At 37.2% G+C, this 5,000-nt stretch overlaps 1 long non-coding RNA gene across 1 annotated transcript in view; it reads right to left on the reverse strand.

Moving 5' to 3' along the window:
- LOC111972053 (uncharacterized) overlaps positions 1 to 5,000 on the reverse strand; it is a 55,947-nt gene that overhangs the window by 40,173 nt on the left and 10,774 nt on the right. The window contains exon 3 of the long non-coding RNA XR_002878359.2: positions 4,768 to 4,909. This is a non-coding gene — a long non-coding RNA (uncharacterized lncRNA). The remainder of the gene's footprint in view (positions 1 to 4,767; positions 4,910 to 5,000) is intronic.

Genomic DNA, 5,000 nt, shown 5'->3' on the forward strand with positions numbered 1-5,000 from the left:
ACCCAGTCACTACAAAGGTACATGCATCCTTTCTAACTCAGTTGCCAGAGAGGAAGGAAACCACTCATGGATTTCACCATGAGGTCAATGGTGACTAAAACAATACGTTTAATGGCTGTGATAGGAGAAAACTGAGGATGGATCAACAACATTGTAGTTACTCCACAATACCTTAACCTAAATGACAGAGTGAAAAGAAGGAAGCCTGTACAGAATACAAATACTCCAAAACACGCATCCTGTTTGCAACAAGGCACTAAAGTAATACTGCAAAAAATGTGGCAAAGAAATTAACTTTATGTCCTGAATACAAAGCGTTATGTTTGAGGCAAATCCAACACAACACATCCCTGAGTACCACCCTTCATATTTTCAAGCATAGTGTTGGCTGCATCTAACTGAATAGAGCTAAGTACAAACAAAATCCTAAAGGAAATGCAGGGTTCAGTCTGCTTTCCAACAAACACTGGGAGACAAATTCACCTTTCTGCAGGACAATAATCTAAAACGCAAGACCAAATAAACACTGGAGTTGCATACTAAGACGGCATTGAATGTTCCTGAGTGACTTAGTTACAATTTTGACTTAAATCGTCTTGAAAATCTATGGCAAGACTTGAAAATGGCTGTCTAGCAATTATCAACAACCAACTTGACAAGCTTGAAGAGTTTTAAAAAGAATAATGTGCAAATATTGTACAATCCAGGTGTACAAAGGTCTTAGAGATTTACAGAACTACTCACAGCTGTAATCACTGCCAAAGGTGCTTCTAACATGTACAGACTCAGGGGTGTGAATACTTATGTAAATGAGATATTTCTGGATTTTCCTTTTCAATAAATTTGCTACAATTTCTAAAAACATGTTTTCACTTTGTCATTATGGGGTATTGTGTGTAGATGGGTGAGAAAAAAATATATTTAATCCATTTAGAATTTACGTGCTACATGTTTACATGCTAGACATTCACCAGACGCTCTTATCCAGAGCAGCCTTACAGGCTGTAACACAACAAAATGTGGAATAAGTCAAGGGGTATGAACACTTTCTGAAGGCACAGTACATACTGTTTCCTGTTTCCTAAAACCATACATACTGTTTCCTGTTTCCTAAAACCATACATACTGTTTCCTGTTTCCTAAAACCATACATACGGTTTCCTGTTTCCTAAAACCATACATACTGTTTCCTAAAACCATACATACTGTTTCCTGTTTCCTAAAGCCATTACATACTGTTTCCTAAAACCATACATCCTGTTCCTGTTTCCTAAAAACCATACATACTGTTTCCTGTTCCTAAAACCATACATACTGTTTCCTAAAACCATACATACTGTTTCCCCTAAAACCATACTATTGTTTCCTGTTTCCTAAAACCATACATACTGTTTCCTAAAACCATACATACTTTCCTTCAATAAAACCATACATACTGTTTCCTAAAACCATACATACTGTTTCCTAAAACCATACATACTGTTTCCTAACAACCATACATACTGTTTCCTAAAACCATACATATCTGTTTTCCTAAAACCATACATACTGTTTTCCTAAAAACCATACATACTGTTTCCTGTTTCCTAAAACCATACATACTGTTTCCCTAAAACCATACATATGTTTCCTAAAACCATACATACTGTATCCTGTTTCCTAAAGCCATTACATACTGTTTCCTGTTTCCTAAAACCATACATACTGTTTCCTAAAACCATACATAGTTTCCTAAAACCATACATACTGTTTCCTTAAACTACACATATCTCACAGAGGCAATAGAAAATGCACCCAGAATGAGAAATACTGTACACTGTAACAAATTGCTGTAAAAAAAGAGCAATATATTATATTATATATCAATGGTGTTCCACCACACTTCTGTAAAATTGCTGTATATTTACAGCAGCATACTGTGATTTATGGTGCATTGTGGGAAAATGCTGTGGGCGGCCTTGTAAGAGGCTATATTTGTTGCACCCGTTAGTGAGAATGCTGTACCACACAGAATAGATTACCATACTTTTTTTGTTTATATATATTTGTCCTGTTAATGTAAAGTAACTTACTGGCTACTGCTCTGGCAGTAATTTACTGCAATTCATTACCACCCCACAGAATACAGTTCCATACTGTATTTTTGGAATCTGAAAAAACTTTTCCTGTAAATCTACAGTAATTTACTGGCTACTGTGCTGCCTGTCATTTACTGTAATTCAGTACCACCCCCACAGAATACAGTAAACTCCTGTAATTTTGGAGCGCCAAAAAACCTTTTTGTGGGTGCATGGTATTGTCGTGGCTCATTAACACATTTCGAGGCGTGCCTTGTAAGAGGCTATACTTGTTGCATTAGGTGAGATGTGGTAGTGATTCCCTAACAATTAAATGTATATACGGAACAGATCAAAGTGGCAGCAGGTCTTTGAGTGTTTAGCCATGTCCTTTTGATCTGTTTGGAAGCTTTTGTTTAGGCCTCTAGACGTGTAGGTGATACAAATGCCAAATATTATGATATATGCCGTAATATACAAATACCTAGCAGCCAACCTGCTTGCACTAATCCTATGTAATTACAGTGAAATACAAACATGACTTCAGTAGCATTTACTTTAAATGAGTGTAGTAAGCTCATTTTACAATATTGTACTAAGTCATTGCCCAGCATTTTACAGTACCATACAGGAAGCTGGTCACAAGTTGCTGTAAATTTTACAGTAATGTAATTTACACTAGCTAGAGACAGGAAAACAAACATCCAAAGGGTATTTTGTTACAAATATAAGACATTTTGAAGACCATTGTATGTTTAACTACAACAACATTCCCAGTAACGGTTACAGAAACGTTTTACTTGCTATGACTGTGAAATGTGTTTTTTTTTATCAACCTGAATGCACTGACTGTAAGTTGCTCTGTACAAGAGCATCTGCTAAATGACCAAAAATGTAAATGTGAAAAATATGCTTTTGCAAAGCACAATGCTGGGTATTACTCTAATGAACTCCGCCCTCAAACTATTTGTTATTTTGATCAAATTTGGCTTTTTGGGGGGGGGGCAGAGGTCATAATAACAATATCCAGCAGTTTTCTTTGTGTGTTCATGTTCACATTTACATTTTGGTCATTTAGCCGACCCTTTTATCCAGAGCGCCTTACAGTCAGTGTATTAAACTAAGGTAAACAGGCATATACCACAACCGTAGCAAGTAAAGAGATTATGTTACCGTTATCGAGAGTGCTGTAGTTAAGCTGGCTACTTGTAAGTGTATATTTGTATTATAAAATACATGTATTCTAATTAAACTGTTACAAAATAGGCTATATGAATTGTAGTTCAGGCCAGTGAAATATAAATTACAAACTAGGTAGTGAAAGTATCCTGCAACAGTTTACTAACCACGGTGCTTAAGACCTATATCAAATATATGTAACAGAAATACTGCCGTTGTTGGCACTAGTTACCAGCACTGTACATCTGCAACAGTTTACTAACCACGGTGCTTAAGACCTATATCAAATATATGTAACAGAAATACTGCCGTTGTTGGCACTAGTTACCAGCACTGTACATCTGCAACAGTTTACTAACCACTGTGCTTCCAGTAAATACACTGTAAATTCTAGAAATACAGCATGTTACTGTAATCAGGTGTTCCAGTAATATGCTGTAAATTTGTGTTACATTAAAGGTCCTGTAAATCTACAGTAATTTACTGTCTTTTTGTGCTGCCAGTAATYGACTGTAAAAATGACAGGAAATGTTTTACAGTGTAGTCATAAAAATCTCACTATTACCCTGTACATTATGAGAGACACCTTGAAAAGCCATGTCCAGAGAGACACAGGTTTTAAACCACTAATTCACAGCACTCCAGACCTAAACTTTACTAGTCTTAGTAAACAATCGCAGCGGGAATAATTTGGCATGTGACGTCTTGATGACGGCTCTGCTCATGGATCCCTCATTAGCCCTCCTTTCACTGCTTATTTCCGGGTTATTCACTAATTGCAGAAAATATGACATAATAGGTCTATGAACGTTGTGTGGTACTAGCTCAGAGATATAGATTGTGTTTCCATGATTTATAACACATTAGTAACACATTAACCACCAAAGCATATTTCAGAATCTGTGTTGTTTGTTTTTGTCGCACTGCTTTGCTTTATCTTGGCCAGGTCGCAGTTGTAAATGAGAACTTGTTCTCAACTGGCCTACCTGGTTAAATAAAAGTGAAATAAAAATAATTTAAAAAAATGACAGACAGGCCCGTTTGTTAACTACACTATATGTATGCCTACACCAGGCGTTCTCACACGCTATCACAGATCAGTACAAGAAGGCAYAGCCTAGACACCCTTCACACACATGCACTAATGTCACCATGGGCTTAAATATACACATGGAAGGTGTCAAAACTCGACAAAAAACCAATTGTGTTTGTTGTATTTACGTCTCTTAAATCTAAAAAGTTATTCATGTTTAATGACATTACGTGTCCATAGCCTATATTTATAACAAAAGACTGCGATGATTTACCATCGTTTAACATTCATTGCCGGTCAACTTCTGTTCACGTGATAATGCCCCGACAAAATTATATTTCAAAGGGAAGTGATTTTCTGATGTCATCGTTCTAGTGGCCTCTGTCATAGCCTCTGTTAACACTCTCGGGTTAGCTGTTACCTTGCGCTGAACACGAGAACAGACAGAGAGGTGGTGATTTTTGTGGTCCAGGGGTGATAGGCCTATAGGCTGGCTACCTTTCTCAATGGAGACGATGAAATCCCAAGAGAGTCGACGTTTCTGGCCAGGATGTAACATGGCGTAGGGAACGAACGCCAGAGCCCTTCTTCGTCAAGTCATCGTGCCTCCTCCTACTTCTTCTTCTTCCCAGGCTCTCACCTACAGAAAACGGAAAAACAGTCGTATCATTAGTTCTGTTAGATTTATAGAGCATTGTCATTCAAATATAAAACAACTGAGTGGAAGAGGG

Source organism: Salvelinus sp. IW2-2015, linkage group LG13 (assembly GCF_002910315.2).
Source record: "Salvelinus sp. IW2-2015 linkage group LG13, ASM291031v2, whole genome shotgun sequence".
Taxonomy (NCBI): domain Eukaryota; kingdom Metazoa; phylum Chordata; class Actinopteri; order Salmoniformes; family Salmonidae; genus Salvelinus; species Salvelinus sp. IW2-2015.